Source organism: Prunus avium, chromosome 1 (genome assembly GCF_965620075.1).
Source record: "Prunus avium chromosome 1, drPruAviu1.hap1.1, whole genome shotgun sequence".
NCBI classification, from domain to species: Eukaryota; Viridiplantae; Streptophyta; class Magnoliopsida; order Rosales; family Rosaceae; genus Prunus; species Prunus avium.
The window spans coordinates 15,011,741-15,028,615 of record NC_142284.1 but is presented as its reverse complement, the minus strand read 5'-3'; the positions used below and the strand labels follow the sequence as shown (position 1 = coordinate 15,028,615).

At 37.0% G+C, this 16,875-nt stretch overlaps 1 pseudogene; it reads left to right on the top strand.

Annotated features, from left to right (window-relative positions):
- Nucleotides 1–919: 919 nt before the first annotated feature.
- LOC148297399 (phloretin 4'-O-glucosyltransferase pseudogene) lies at nt 920–15,693 on the top strand (annotated as a pseudogene).
- Nucleotides 15,694–16,875: the final 1,182 nt, after the last annotated feature.

Below are 16,875 nucleotides of genomic sequence, written 5' to 3'. Positions count from 1 at the left end.
TGGAAAAGAATGAAAAATATGAAAACATGTGAAAAATGTCTATGTATTTATTATATGAAGAAAAAAAAAACACATGTTTTTAACATTTTCAAGGTAGGTTTTGTTTGACCAAAGTAAAATTAAATGTTTGAAGAGCCAAAGTCAACTTACTAGTCTTGAAGAGAGAGAAAGAGGTTGCAGCTTTGATGACTAAGGTTGAAGAGGCTGTTGGAGAGAGTTTTTCTGATATGGGTCACCTATTTTAGAATTTCAAAGCTGTTTGAGAGGTTGTTGGAGATGCTCTTATAGTTTACACTAGAGCTTGTATTTTTATTTATTTACAAAAGTAAGAACCTTTAGTGGGCTAAAATATGTGGGCTAATTGATTTAGTTGGGTTGGCTACATTATAGATAGGGTTAATGACCTAAATGGTCCCCAAACTATTGCCCAATTATCATTTTGGTCCACCAACTAAAATTTTCAATTCAAACATCCTTAAACTTTTTATTTTGTACCAAGATGGTCCTACCGTCAAAGTCTGTCAAATATTCTGTTAAATTGAGGAGCCAAAAAGTAAAATCTTATTTAAAAAATTAAAAACTGAAATGACCTATTATCTAAAACCCAAAAAAATAAAAATAAAAATCTGACTTTCCCTTCCTCAGCAAGCACGCACAGTGGCTTCCATGGCTTCCATGGCTTCCACAAAAAAATCTAACTCAAACCCATTACAGTCTTCTACCCATTCACTCCCACTCAAATCAAACCCATGTTCGCCTCCTTATCTCTCTACCACCATCTCTTGCTACAACTGCGATTTCAAGTTTTGGGCTTTCAACCAACCCCTCTTCAATTCAGCAGAACCCAATCCCAAATTCTCATAGCATGATTATTGTGAAGCAAAACGTAGGCTTGATTGAAAGCAGTGAGTGAGTGCAAATGGAGTATGTTGTCGTGTTTGTTGCGTTTCTGTTTCCTAGTGCTCTAGTGGCTTTTGATTCTGAGTCTCTGCAACCATTGGCCGCCGTCCCATACATTCAGGACAATGGGTTAGATGGGTTTTGTGCCAACACCAACGGGGCAGTTTCGGACGACAACGAAAGCATACCCGACTCATTTTACACCAACGGAGGCCTGAAGCTGAGGGTGGTCTGGACGATAAGCTCGTTGATCGCTGCCTCGGCCAGGCCAGTGGCGGAGCCAGGAATCTTACCACAAGGGGTCTTAGTGTAAAAGTCCCAATAAAAATTTAGGATGGAAAAAAATATTGAAAATGAAATCATAGTACTTTCATTCATAATTCATAACGGAAACAACATTATAGCCTTTTTTGTCTTTTTACACAATAATAAAACTTACAATAATGATTTAAGTATTGGAGTGAACAAAGAAAAGTGCGGGGTTTAAATAGAAAATCTCAAAGAAAAAAGTCCAAGCATGAATCTTGTTAAATTGATCGTATCTTATTATTTATAGTATTAAAAGGGGAAATTTTTGCAGATATGGGCTTAGACAAGTTAACTAGAGCGGTTATGCTCCCCACTTTGCATCTAAGTTCGAATCCCCCTTTTCTAGTTTAAATCACTTATATCAAAATCAGATAAATAAAGAAGAGAAATGTTTAATAAGGTTTTGGGACCATGTAAGTAAATTGGAACGTTTTTAGAATCAACCCGTTAATGATTTTTTTGGTAATTTACCACATAATATTGAAAATATTTCAAGTTCAATATTCCACTTCGAAAAGTCAAAACAGAAGTTTATGAAAAAATGAGATGAGGTGAGATTCACAAACATGAGTAGACATCACTTCAATTTATTGAGAAAATTTCTTGGAAATGTGAGATGAAATTCACAAACAAACATGAGTAAGTCTCACCTTGAATTAGGATCATCCGTGAACCTCAAAATCTTAAATTGTCAGACTGAGATGATAGCAATATACAAACCTCCAATCTTAGCCATACCCAAAAAGCAACTATAAAAAAAACAAAAAAAAACAAAAATAGTCCATAACATGGCAAGAGCTATACTGGTTCTATAATTGAAAAATAGACAAATAAAGTCCATGAAGTGAGGAGAAAAGACTGAGAAAAACAATATTTATTGGAGTACGTACCAGGTTTATGGGCTTCAGCAATATCTGCGGTGTGTTTATCTCTGTCTACCTCCTCCAACAACATGTGCCATTTTTCCCTCTTCTATTTCTGATAACCACACTTTGAAAATTCATATTAAAATCAAGAGAGAATATTCTTCATTTCCTCCTTGAAGATAAGAACTACCCTAATCCGACAAAATCCCAACTGGGTTTTCTTCTTCAGGCACAAAAACACAGAGAGAGAAAGAGAGAGATAGAGACAGAGAATGGAATCGGGTCTGTATCTGGCTAGAAGAGAAGGGATACGCTTGCCATTTTTTTTATTTCAGACTTGGCCCAAAACGACGTCGTTTTGACCAGGTCATTTAAAAAATTTGGGCCAAAACGACGTCGTTTTGCCCAGGTTGTTTTAAAAAAAAAAGTCCCGCGCGCATGCAGCCTTCTTCTTCAGCTTGCAGACACTTCACACTTCTTCTTTCAGTCATTTCGTCGACCACTTGGTGTGCAGCTCCAAGAGGTCGCACCAGCAGCTCCAAGGGACCTCTAAGCTTATTTCCATGGCTTCCAAGAGGTCGTGCGACCCCACTGACCCCACTGTGGCTCCGCCTCTGGGCCAGGCACTACCTGCTTCAGCCCATCATTTCCGAGCACAAAACGCTTGATAGCTTGGTGCTGACCGATGTTGATGGGCAGGGGGTGTTGTACGGGACGGCAGCCAAGATCAGTGGCGGAGCCAGAAATTTTTCACAGAGGGGGCACCTTATATGTTGAAATATATTTTTCTTTAGGGTGATAATGAAACGTTGAAATATATTTTTCTTTAGGGTGACAATGAAACTAATTTTTTACTTAATACAAAATCCCTAATTTTTGTACTCCATTATTTTACATATTATATTAACTATCTACTCAACATCGATTATAGGAAAAAATCAAATGAAATGTAATTTATTAAAAATACACAATAAGAAAATTTGAGCGGTAATTTATCACTACAAATCAAAGTACGACAATATAGCAACGATAGTGAGAAAAGGAAAATTAGAAAAATACAAAGAAAGAAATACATGGCACTTCAAAATTTGGTTAGAAAAGTATGATTATATTAATAATACAATAGCTTAAAATAAAATTTGAGAGGGGGCACATGCCCACACTGGGCCTTAGCTCCACCCGCCACTGGCCAAGATGCTGATGGGTTTCAACCGCCTTTGAAGAGCCGTACGGGACGGCGGCCAAGATGCTGATCAAGAGGCGCACATGGAGAGAGAGAGAGAGAGAGAGAGAGAGAGAGAGAGAGAGAGAGAGAGAGAGAGAGAGAGAGAGAGAGAGAGAGAGAGGTGCAGCTGTAGGTTAGGCAAATCGGTGTGTGTGGTGGCTGGGGTTTTTTGTGAGGGCTGTTAATGAGGGTGGGACAGATGGGGGGAGGGGGTGGGGTGATGAGGGAATTGGATGAGGGAATTGGGGGTTTTTATTTTTTGGTAAAAAGTCCAATTTACCACTAAATTTGGAGCATGTGCCGTCCACGTGATCCGATTTAATGAAAAATGTTATAGAATAACCATTTTGATACCAAATGAAAAGTTTAAGGACGTTTGAATTGAAAATTTTAGTTGGTGGACCAAAACGATATTGGAGCAATAGTTGGGGGACCATTTAGGTCATTAACCCTTATAGATAAGTATAGGAAGAGGTTTGGTTGTAACTTGTAAGGTATCTTTTGTAGGAAGATGATTTTGACACTCTCAATTTCAGCTCTGACACTCTATCTCACACAAAATAAGTACATAAGATTAATATGTGGTGCTGTGGTGGCTGGAGTGGAGATACGGATGGTTTGGCGGTGGTGTGGTTGCTGTTTTTTTTTCTTTTTCATTTTTGATATTTCTTTCATTTTTCTAACCTCAGTTTACTTTGAAATGAAAAATTTGTCCTTACAGTACAAACTGAATTCTTAACAGAGAAGTGGATGGAGTTTGAAAAATCTATACTCATACACTGTTCATAGAACTCACGAAAAAGAAAAACTTAATCATAGTGTGTTAGTCACACTAGTAGTGAATCTGTTAAGTACTTGTATGATAAAAATAAGTCATATCTTGTATACTGATGTGGTGTTCATGTAGATAAAAAAATAATAATAATTATTATTATCTTTTAAGATAATTAAAGGAATGGAAGGAATAATTATTTTTGTTAAACTTTTTAGTTATTGTGGAACTAGGCAAGGACGGAGGCACATTGAGACCAGTGTGATCCTAGACCCCCAATAATAATGTCTGAACATCCAAAAGAGAGAGAGAGAGAGAGAGAGAGAGAGAGATATATATATATATATATATATGATTGTCTATTGTTTTAATTACTTTGAATGTATTGCCCAATTTGTTTCGATTTATAAGTTTGAGAAGATGTCCGTATTTGTTTCTGTTGACCAACGCGAATCTCACGGCCTGGTGTTTCGGGCCGAGGGGATTTGCGTCAACACAGGTCGTCCTTCTTTGGTGCGGTGCGTTTGTGTGCGAGCGTGCCGTGCGATTGAGGGTGATGCGATTGGGTGAATGGATGAGTCGTGCAGCCGTTTGATTTTAACTTCTAATCAGAACAATTGTGGCCGAGAGAGGAACTGATCTCAGCCGTTGGGTTCACGGCCTGAGCTACAAGGTCGTTAGTGATGGTGTTGATGGTGGGTTTTTAGGTGGTGCTCCGGCGCGTTGCTAGGTAACAACGATCATATGATATATGAAATGAACGAGAGAGTAACAAAGATGGTGCTCCGACACCTTGAGAATCAAGGGTCGTATGATATATTGATGAATGGATTTTCCTACAAACTGCCACTACTCCTAGGAAAGCAAGTAAAAGTATTGAAAATGCATTACAAGAAGATAAATGACAGGAAAATATAATCTGCTCCGTGGGAGGCTTGTGTTTGGTGTTGAACCCTTTAAAAATAGTTGGAGCCTGGTATTTATAGGGGAAGTCTTGAAGAAACAGCAAGGCTGAAAATCTACATGATGAGGTTGATTAGAGCTAGTGGGTAGTCGAGTCGACATTTGGGAATGTGAAGCATGGTGGTGTGACCCCCATAAATCCTGGTCGTCGCCCTGATGGTGGGCTCTGCGTCTCGGGCCTGCCCTGGTCTGATGGTTGGTGACTTAGTCTTACAAGTCGTGAGATTTTCGCACATAATCGCCCTGATTTTACTCGCCATATCCTGACTTCAATCACTTCCTCTCTCCTCTTGCACATTAAATACTCTTACGTGACGTGGGTCTTCTGCTGTAGTCAGAGGCGTTACTTCATTAAATGAAGCGTGGGACCCTGACGCCACGTGGCGACACCACTTGACTTTTCCTATCTCGGCCTGGTTCGCCGAGGCCGTGCTAGCTTCGCCTTCACAGCTCACCTTTGTCTTTACGAAGGAAAGCGAACAACGACTTGCCACGCTCGGCTTATGGGTAGGCGCTAGGGCCGAGAGGAAGTTACTTCGGCCAGTTTCATCGGCCGAGATTTATTAGGCACAAAAACAGTTTCAACTTAAATTTAATTCATATATTTTTTCAATTACCGAAAGATTTGTCAAAAGAAAATCAAAGCTTGAGTTAGTGGTTGAATTATAGTTTGGTAGCATATATTGAGAAATAGTATAGATGACAAGGCTATTATACAACGATTTCAAAATATGAAAACTTGTCAAGGACAATTATAATTGTAATGAATATGATTTTTGATATATGTGATATATATGATGTTTTGGTAAGTATTGTGAGTTCAAATTTTTAATTGTTTATATTTTGTGAGAGGAGTCCACAAACAAGAAATCCTGACTCCCTATAATTTAATGCCGCTTTGTTTTATGCATAGTTTAAACTTTAAATTAATGTTAATTATTTTTTTGTATTATTATTATTTTTTAACAGAGAGCTCCTAAAATAACTTTTGTATGTTTTTAGCTACCTTAAAAATAGGGAGCATGATTGTAGATGCTCTAAGCAGTACACTCCACAAAAATTTTAGAGAACTTTAGTCATTGTACTTTTGATTTAAAAAATTGATTAGGAAGATTATAGTCTGATTATAAACATTTTATCAATTTACAACAAATTTATATTTTCAACAAAGAATAACGAAGCGAATAATTTATCTTTAAAACCTACTAATTAGAGCATCCACAATGGACTCTCTAAACTACCTCCTTAGGGCTCGTTTGGGAGTGCTTTTGGAGCAGCGAAAAGCGCTTCTAAATGGGTGAAAGCGCTTTTGTCTTTTAAAAATGGTGTTTGGCCAAAATTGCAAAAGCGCTTTGGGTGAGATCCAAAAGCACTTGAGAGGTGCTTCTTCTTAAAAGCGTTGCATGACAAAAATACGGGAAGTGATAAGTCCATAAAATTACATATTTATGTACTCTTTATACTTAGTTTTTGTAGGAGAATTTGTTTTAAAAAGGACTTATTACTTTATTTTCTCAATTTTCAGCTTTCCAGAGCAAGTAATTTGTTTTCAACAGAAATATGACTTTTTGGTGGAGTTTTAGAACAAGATCAATTGGAGATGAAAGCTAAGATCTTGAAGATGATTGTGGATTTTTTCTAGAATTTTCGGAGCAGCCAATGAGAGCAGTATTTGAAGTTAAGTCAGCATATCAAAACTGTGTTGCTGTGGAAGAATGACCATTTGAAGACTTTCCTGATTTTTCCTCAAGGCATGCGATATATGGATGGAAAGATAAGACAAAAATATAAAATTTACATATTTTCCCCGAATTTTCTTGGAGGAGGAACAACCCCAAACGTGCAAGCAAAGTAACTGACATGTTATCCCAGTCCAAGTAGGAAGAGGAGTCAAGTACTTACCCATTTTGGATTTATGTTTTAATTAGGTTTTTCTTTATTGTTGGGCTGCTGTAAAAGCCCAGCTAGGTTAAGAATAGATGTGGGGTGTCTTATTTAAGCATGAGAAACAACTCCTTAGGGGAGATGAAAAGATTAGGAGAAATTGGAGACGCCGGAAGAGTACCGCAATTGGCTAAGTTTTATTGTTTCTTCCTTAGGTTTTTGTTTATGTCGAATTCTATGATTATGTGTAACTAATTTTCTTTGCTAGGGCATGATGTAGCCCTTGTATGATAATCTAGTTTTCTTATTTAACATATCTATTGATTGTCATTTGATGTTGGATTCTTAATCACTGTGCTTAATAACTTGGTTGATTATCTTGATGCTTGATCACCATCTAGACTTTTAATTGAGTTAATCGGATGCAAATTATAGTAAATATCATACTTAATTTGAGGCTTGCTTCTTGTGATTAGGATTTGTAATTCGTCTAGAGTAAATACCATACTCCTAGGGTTTACATGCTTGTTCAAGGTTTTCACTAATCTTAATGAATTTCTATGTGTTGATATTTGACCTAAATACCATAGGCGAATGGCATTTAGGAATATACAAGTTAGCCTAAATACCATAGGTAATTCATGAACAAGGAAAACTAAGCGGCGACATCAAATGGTAAGTAAATAGGTAGGTGAATAAGAGGCTAGATCGGATTACTAGTGGTGAATTCATTGTCCTAGTGCTTTTATCAATTTGAATTTCTCATCCTTGTGTTTCGTGACTTTCTACTTATTTTGTCTTTCAATTTCGTTGTTAATTAAATCATTCTTTCAAAAATCCCTTTTGTGTTTACGTGAGTATGCTACATGTTTAATTTCTTGTTTATATAATTAGAGTAGTTAAAGTATTTTGTGAAGGAAATTAGGTTAGACTAATTGGAAGTTGAACTCAATCCTCGTGGGAATGACCTCGTATTTGCCATACTATATTACGATTGACCTTGTGCACTTGCGAGTATAATTTGTGTTTAGACTAATCCTTATAATCTCCATTTTTCAGGTTGTCTAAAATTCACAGCAGGAAGCACTTGGCTCCCTTTAATGAAACTTTTAAAATGCCAAAATATTCATATTTATTTTTTTTTAATGCCAAAATACACTTTCTTTCTTCTTTTTCTCTCTCTTTTTCTCTCCTATTAAAAAACCCTATCACTACTTTTGTGGGTAACCACTTGCTTCAGTTAGCACAGTGTAACATCTCGACCCAAAATTTAATTATTCGTGAGTTTAATTAAGTTAATAAGTTATGAAATTACAATTTTGCCTTGGGAGTAGGGGTAATTTGGTCACTATTTAATCTGGAAAGATTTTGGGGAAATGAATGGTACTATGACGTAGATCGTGCCGAGTTGAGTCTGTAGGCACGTAGTAGGCTCAAATCGGAGTTGTAACGAAGAAGTTACAATCAAAAGAAGTATAGTGGCAAAATCGTAAATATTTCAAAAAAGGTTTAATAAAAATAAGATTTTTCCCTCATTTCTCTCTCTCTCTCTCTCTCTCTCTCTCTCTCTCTCTCTCCCGTCGCTACAAACCCCCTCCCCCCTAATAGTGCCGATTGGTTTTCTCACCACCGCCGCCACCTCCGGCCACCAAACTCGACGGGGTTGGTACCAAAATGTCAAGCTCACTTCCCTCTTCCTATCCTAACCCTTCCCAGCCGCCACCGCCGCCTATACTAGCCGGAATATCGAGAAAAGTCGCCGGTTTTACGCATAACTTCCCGGAGTTCGTTCCGGCGATTCTGGCTACCATTTTCGTCGATCTAGGTATGTTTTTTCATCCTCTCAATGTGTTCTATCTGATGGTTGGGTTGATTAGGATCAATTTCTGCATTTTGGTTGTCTAATTATTGCTTCAAATCTGACCGATTTTCGGCTCGCGATTTCGGCCATTTTCGGCCACTTTTTGGGGTTGGTACAAGAACAAAAGTTGCTCCATTCATTGTTTTGATCATGTGGGTATAGGTCTTGACAGGCGGTTTGGAGATTTTCCGATCGCCGGAATAGCTTTGTACACCCACGCATCGTCGGTGCATGTGGTAGCGCGTGGGCCACTTTGTGGCTGGTCTTCGGGTCCTAAAATAATCCCCATATTGTCCCGAGCACGATGGTATTCTCATATTTGATTTTGGTTATCGTTTGACTATCGATTAGATATTGTCTATTAGGCGTTATCCGGGTTCGATATGTTCAGACCTTTGGATCAACTCCAATTTAAAATATGTTGATCTAGGCATCTCTAGGATTGTGTAGGATTTCGCGGATTGCGAGTCGAAGCCTCGGATGTTCCCATTCATTGACTTAAAGTTTACGTTAAACGATAACCGTCCGATCATGCGATTGTGAGCGATCCGACTGTTCGATTCAGACCAAACATGACATTTATAGTAAACTTGGTTGAACCCGTAGGAACTTTCCGATCGAAAACCGGAGGTCGTGGGCCCCGCGGACCCGGTTGATGAAAAATTGGAAAGTTTGACCGCTAGGTTGACCGAGCGTCTTCCAAGGCTATCCCATCATCCGAAACACGTAGTTGGACCTTAAGAATGTCTTGTTCCTCATGCGTACACTTGAAACCCAGGAAATTAGGAATTTAATTTAAAGTCTCGTTCAAGCGCTTTATTTTAATCTAGCGCTCATGTTTGTAAATAGGTACTCCGGCTACTCGAACGCAGCATGAGACTATTTGTGAGTTGACATTGTTTGAAATAGCATTATTTTTATTGATTAATTTACCAGGCATAGCATATGAATTTGTTGGGGTCGCAAATCTCACGGCCTGGTGCTCTGGGCCGAGGGGATATGCATCGAGACGTGACGTCCTTCTTTTGGATGCGGTGCGGTTGTGCGCGGGCGTGCCAGCACGGTCTACCGTGCGTCGAGAGAATGATGTGTTTGGGTAGATGGTTAAATGGTCAAGTGGTGCGCCTTTTTGACTTCGCCTTCTAATCAAACGATTGTGGTCGAGAGAGGAACTGATCTCGGTCGTCAGGTTCACGGCCTAAGCTACAAGGCCGTTTAGTGGTGGTGTTTGATGGTGAATTTTAGGTGGTGCTCCGGCGCGCTGCTCAGTGAGCGACGGTCGTATGATATATGAGGTGGATGAGAGAGTAACAGAGATGGTGCTCCGGCGCCTTGAAGATCAAGAGTCGTATGATATATTGATGAATGGATTTTCCTTACAATCTATCACTACTCCTAGAAAAGCAAGTAAATGTATTGAAAGTGCATTATAGGAAAATATAATTTGCTCCGTGGGAGGCTTTTGGTTTGGTGTTTGAACCCTTTGAATGTATCTTGAGCTTAGTATTTATAGGAGGAGTCCTGGAGGGGCAATCGAGGCTGAAAGATCTGCGTGGTGGAGCCTAATCAGAGCAAGTGGGTAGTCAAATCGGCATTTGGGATCGTGAAGCATGGTGGTGTGACCCCATAAATCCCGGTGAATCTCGGCCGCCGCCCTGATCGTGGGTTCTGCACCTTTGGCCGTGGGAACGCATTTAATGCCCTGGTTTGGTAGTTGGTGACCTGACTTCTCAAGTTGTAAGAGTATTTGTGAGAATGTTTGCGCCTAACCATTCTGATTTCCATCACCAAACCCTGACTTCAGTCACTTCCCTCCTTCCCTCGTGCATTAAATGCTCTTTTGTGGCAAGTGGGTTTGCTGCAACAGTCAAAGGCATTACTTCATTAAATGAAGTGTGGGACCTTGTTGCCACGTGGCGATTTTAACCTTGATATCTTTGGCATTGTCTCTTACGCCCTTCGACCTCGGCCTATAATACCGCGGTCGCGAGGCCGAGAGGGTTCCGCCTTTGCAGTTTCTCTTTTGTTTTTTTAGGAAGGCAGAATGCCTAACGAATCGCCACGTTTCAGTTCATGGGCAGGTGCTAGGGCCGAGAGGAAGTCCTTTCGGTCATTTTACGATCGAGATTTATTAGGCACAAACAGAATTTTCATGATTATGGAATTAATATATCGTTGAATTTTGAATGATTCTACTATGTTGATATTTGAAGTTATGATTTTTCGGAATATGGTTTATATAAGTTGAGAAATTGCTATTCACCTTGTGATTATATGATTGGGCAAGAGATAAATATGAGTTTGGGGTACTTTATTGTTTGGTTATGTGAATATGGGATTACACCATGCTAAGTACCCTCCCTTGGTTACTATACCCACACGTGGCGTTGGATTATCCGGCGTGTGGGCATATATGGTTATGTTGTTAGCTTATCACACGTGGCATTGGATTATCCGACTTGTGATAAAGTTGTCTGCGTAGGATTAGTGTTTGGCTTGGCCACTAGTAGCGTTGGAATTTCTGGTATGTGTGTTGTAGAGTGTTCGTCCCTAGGTTGATCCATCATCCCTAGACGCATGGTAGAAAGTTGTAACCCTGCGGACTAGTCAAACAATCCTCCTGTTGGATTGTTTTCCCCGGTACTCGAATTGGTGTTATACTCTTGTATATATGTATATATGTATATATATATATATATAATATGTATATCATATACCTCGTATACTTATGGTATTTGAGGTATATACCTACATAGTATGTGTTATCGTAGCATATGGAGATATATAACTAGTTATATGGAATATTTTAAAGTCATTATTACCTATGTCGTTGATAAGTCTATTATTCAGGAACATTTGGACTGGAGTCAAAGGTTTTGGTTTGGGTGTTAACATATGTTCTCGGGGAAGTGAGAACATTTTGATCTCACAATGATTACGTAGATATGGTATCAATTGCATGTTTTTGGCATTATTTTCCAAACGGTGGGGGTAGTATGTTGTTTTGCAAACTAAATCAAACTTTGTTTTTGTCCACTCACACATTTTCTGTTTTGCGCCCCCTAAACAGTAGTTGACCGAATTGAGTAGCAGAGCCGAGCCTTGAGCTTATGAATCCTGAGCTTCAGTAGGATAAGCATTGTTCGTTTCTTTTCCGTTAAACTTTATTATCATTTGTAAACCGAAACGCTTAGATTGTTCTGTTATCGCCCATACTAGGGTTTGATTTGTGAGGCTGGAGGCCATTGTTGTAAATCGCATGAATTTACTTTGTGCATGTTGCTAGTTTGTGTATATTAAATGTGTTTTTAATATGTTGAGAATTTTGGGAATTGTCCATTTTTCAAGGGAGACTCTGCTGAATTTTCGGCAGAAAGTCTTGTGTTTTTAGTAAATGGGCCTGACATCAGTAAGATACCAGAGATATTATGGGATTCGTCCCGGATTCCGAGGAATTCGAGGCGGGTCTTGTTACGCAGCCTCTTTACCAACTCTTCAACTACAACCCAGGTCCTTGCTCCTTCACTTTTATTCTTTATTTTATTTTTCAGTCTTGGTTTCTGAAGTTCAAACATTTCTGATTCAGCTTTGGTTTCAATTCTATGTGTTCTATTTGAATCGGCTTATAGTCGAAGGAAAGGTGCAATATTGTGCTTGCTAGAGATTATACTTGTATGAAATGGGTTGTTATAGCTTGTAGCTACCGTAGCTTCTTGGTTTTCTAAGACTGCTTTTATAGCTATATCAACTAGATACAATTTCCTTAAGTCGTGTTTTTATTTTGGGATCCTGTGAATTTTTATTTCGTATGTTTATTATAATATTTTGGGATTCGTTAAATTTTTTTAAAGTACTTTTGAAAGCGCTTTTACTGTGTCAGCCAAACACTCAACAAAATATCAAAAACACTTTTATATAGTGTAAAAACACTTTTAAATGTGACATCCAAACGACAAACTGCTTCTTTGTAGAAGTGCTTATGTCAAAAATGCTACTGGCATAAACGCTATTGAAATAAGCACTCCCAAACGAGCCCTTAGATAAAATTTAGGGAGGAAGTGAGAAAACCCACCTTCAACCATGCTCCCTATCCAACTCCTAAAATAAGGATACCTCTAGGAGCTCCAAAATTTGAGGAGAGAGAAAGGACTCTTAGTGGCTCCCCATATATTTAATGCTAATTATTTATTATTATTTTATATGAAGAGGGAGCATTTATGCTAAATTAAAAAAAGAAATAAATCATTTATGATTCCTTAAAATAGGGAGGATGGTTGGAACTGAAATTTTATAAGGAGTTCCTAAAATAGCTTTATAGTGTTTTTAGCTAAATTTTAACTAAAAAATAAGGAGCATGATTGTGGATACTCTTATAAATTAAATAGTGTTTGCTGGAATATGATTTGGAGGGGGCAATATTTTGTTTTCTATTTGTTATGGATGAATTGGTACTCTTTTTCTTTGACCAAAATTTTTTTTATTAGAAAATTTATGGAGATGTTTTAATGAGGCCACTATTTTGGCGTCTAGGTGGTACTATTTGGATTTTGTTTTAGCATCCCGTGAGGTATTATCTGGCTATTTCAGTTTGTACACAACACTACATAATGTGATTTAGTAAAATGCAGTGGTGGAGCCAAGATTTCACATTAGAGGGGGTCCTTCATAAAACTTGTCTTCTCTTCATAAATTAATTATCATGAATTTCATATTTTAAATTGGTTAAATACTAATGTCATCATCTACACTATTAAAGACTTAAAAATTAATCATTTATATTCCAACCGAAAAAAGAAATGAAAAAAAAAAAAAAAGAGTTCATAAAGCACAATATTAAGGTACCCAATTCATACATGAAAAAACATGAGGAAAATAAAAAATTCACAAAGCTTTAAAAAAAGTGGAAGAGAAAAAAAGTATAAACTTTAGGGGTTTATATTGCAAATATCATAAACTAACCTAGAAGATTTAAGGGAGATCAAGAAATTTTATGGTTTATTTGTACTCAAAAAGAACCTAATATATTATTTTATTTTAGGGTAAATATCTTAAAACTAATCTAATATATTATAATATTATATATCACATATAATATACAAATAAAAAAGATAAAAATGGAGTTGGGGTCTGAAACCACACTGGTTCCATGCTAGCTCCACCCCTGGTAAAATACAAGTCCAATGCAATTCGGCATACCGGATCTAACTAGGCAACCATAGCACGTGTATTTTTCAGTATTGTCATCGTGAGTTTGTTACTTGTCCCTTTGACCACATCAGTTTGTTACTTGTCCCTTTGACCACATCACACCTACTAGTCCATGTGACGACTTCAAGAAAGTTAGAAATTAGAAATAAAGGGAGAGGATATGAAATAGGATCAACTACTCTCTTTCTCAATCTAATTCTTAATTTTTATGGTATTGAATTACGACTTTTAAGGTGAATCCAAATGCGAAATCAAGTATTCATGTTGGGATAGGTTTTTTATTCTACGTTTTTTTCGGTGGAATAGAAGTAAAGGTAGGCATAGGGGTAGACTAATTCTTTTACTAGCCTTTTTATTTGTGGAAAAAACAAATATTTCTAGTGGAATACAGCTAAATCCAATTTGGCATACGAAATGGGAATAACTTGGCAAATAGGAAACTTGCATGTGTATTAATCAGTTTGTGGTCACTAAATTTGCTTCTCCCTCCCTCAGACCCTGTCAGACCTACTAGTCCATGCTACGTTCTTTTGAACTTTGATGACGAACAATTGAAAACGAATACATGCATGCCTGAAGACTAGAACACAAATTATTAATCATAATATCCTTCTCATCTGATTAGGAAGTCAAATCTGATTACAAATCTAATCTAGTGGAAGACACTACTAGTAAAATACAATTTTCTTTTGAAAAACAACTAAAACAGCATTTTGGGTAATTTCGTAATGAATGTTTAACTACAATTATTTGGTTTATTTTGTAGGGTTCAAATCATACAAGTTTTTCTCTTGTGCAGATGTTTAGACGTTACTGTGTTAGCACCATTGTAAACCGGGAGAAAAGAAAAAAAAGATAGTAGAAAACACATAGCTTCCAAACGATAATAACATCCAGACGTTCGCATATGAGAAAATTTGATATATTGTACTATGCTATATATATGTGACAAGACAACATATGTCTAAATTACGCTATTGAGAGATATTGTTTTTCATACAAGCAACATATGTGACAAGTCAACATATGTGTCAATCGTCACCACATACGTCACTTTTCTCTCCCCAATCCCCTATTTAAGTCTCCACATTCTCTCCCTCTCGCGTGTATTATCCCACAATAATTTCACTTTCATTCACCTAAGCCCGCACACAAACACCCAATATTGTCTTCAGACAAAAAAAAAAAAAAGAAAAAAGAAAAACCACCACCGTTCTTGTGGGTGATTAGAGAAAAAGAAGAAAGCAATAGACAAGATAAGGAGGCCAAGAAGGAGGAAGAGAAACTGAGCTGCAGAGAGGAGTTGGAAGAGCTTGGGAAGATAGTGCCATGGTGTAGCCAAGTGGAGGTTTTGTCAAGCCCTTCATTGGGTTGTTTCGTGACACATTGCGGGTGGAATTCAAGCTTGGAGAGCCTGGTTTCCGGGGTGCCTGTGGTGGCGTTTCCTCAGTGGACGGACCAAGGGACCAATGCCAAGTTGATTGAGGACACGTGGAAGACTGGAGTTAGGGTGAAACCAAATGATGAGGGGATTGTGGTAGGTGAGGAGCTCAAGAGGTGCTTAGAATTGGTCATGGGAAGGGGGGAGATTGGTGAAGAGTTGAGAACAAATGCTAAGAAATGGAAGGGTTTGGCAAGAGAGGCTGTGAGTGAAGGTGGCTCTTCTGATAGGAATCTAAAGGCTTTCTTGGATCAGATAGAATGAGAAAAACAAAATGAAGAAAAAAAACAAAATTATGGTATGTCTAAGATTTCTTGGTTTGGTAGATGGCTACTCAGAATTTTAGACTGTAATTGTCTTGTCAGGCTGCACCAGGCATATCAACTTTTTAAATAATTAAAAAAAAATGTGTTAACTGTCATTTGAAGGTAACGGGTCAAAGTGCAATAAAGTGGATTTCATGCATTGCAAATTTCAAAATGCAATTTGTTACAATTATTTCAATTATTTCACAACACTTGCAGATATTTTCATGATTCATGAATTAGGGGTGGCTTTATATAACTTGTAACCAATAACAATAAAACTTGGGTAACTTTATATAAATTCAATTAGCCAAATTGAAATTTTTTTTTTTACTTGTAACCATAAATAATTTTTGAACATCTAAACTATTCTTTTTGTTTTGTTATTTCTTAAACGTGAATAAATTATTATAAGGAACTAAAATACTACTACATAGTATAACTCGTTCACGTGTTATAATATCAATCAACAATAAGATATTCAACTTTTAAGACATAATATCAATATATCCACTTATATTATAATAAATATTATATGACCGTACTCTGAAGCCACACAATAATTACTTCTTAATATGACATATTATTATATACAAATATATATGTATTCGTGCTTGTTCTAAAAATAACTTTAAACAAATGTCTTATAACAAAAAAAAATTAATATTATTTTTTTGAAGATGACTCATAGCATCTTCCAACAAAAATTTCCCTTATGATCCTTCTCTGGTTTTTGGTTCATATCCCTGTAATATAATTGGTTCAAGTTCCGATTAATAAAAAAATATTAAATAAGAATATCTAATAATATAATACTTAAATAATATATATTGCACTTTTAGTCAACATATAATACATAAATATGGTATTTACATATAATATATACAATTTTAACTAAAATACTCGAAATTTATATAAGTATGTAACATAACAAAATACTAATTGAGGTAATGAAGGGGAAGAAAGTGATTGAGTTACCCTCTCATTCGCTTCTCATGTACGAAATTTTAAAATTCATGCTAATTCTAAAATAATTTGAGACAAATGTCTTAAAACTAAAATTATATATTTTTTTCGTGAATATGACTCATAGCATATTCAAAATATTCTTTTACAAACTTATTTCTATGCCTAAATAAAT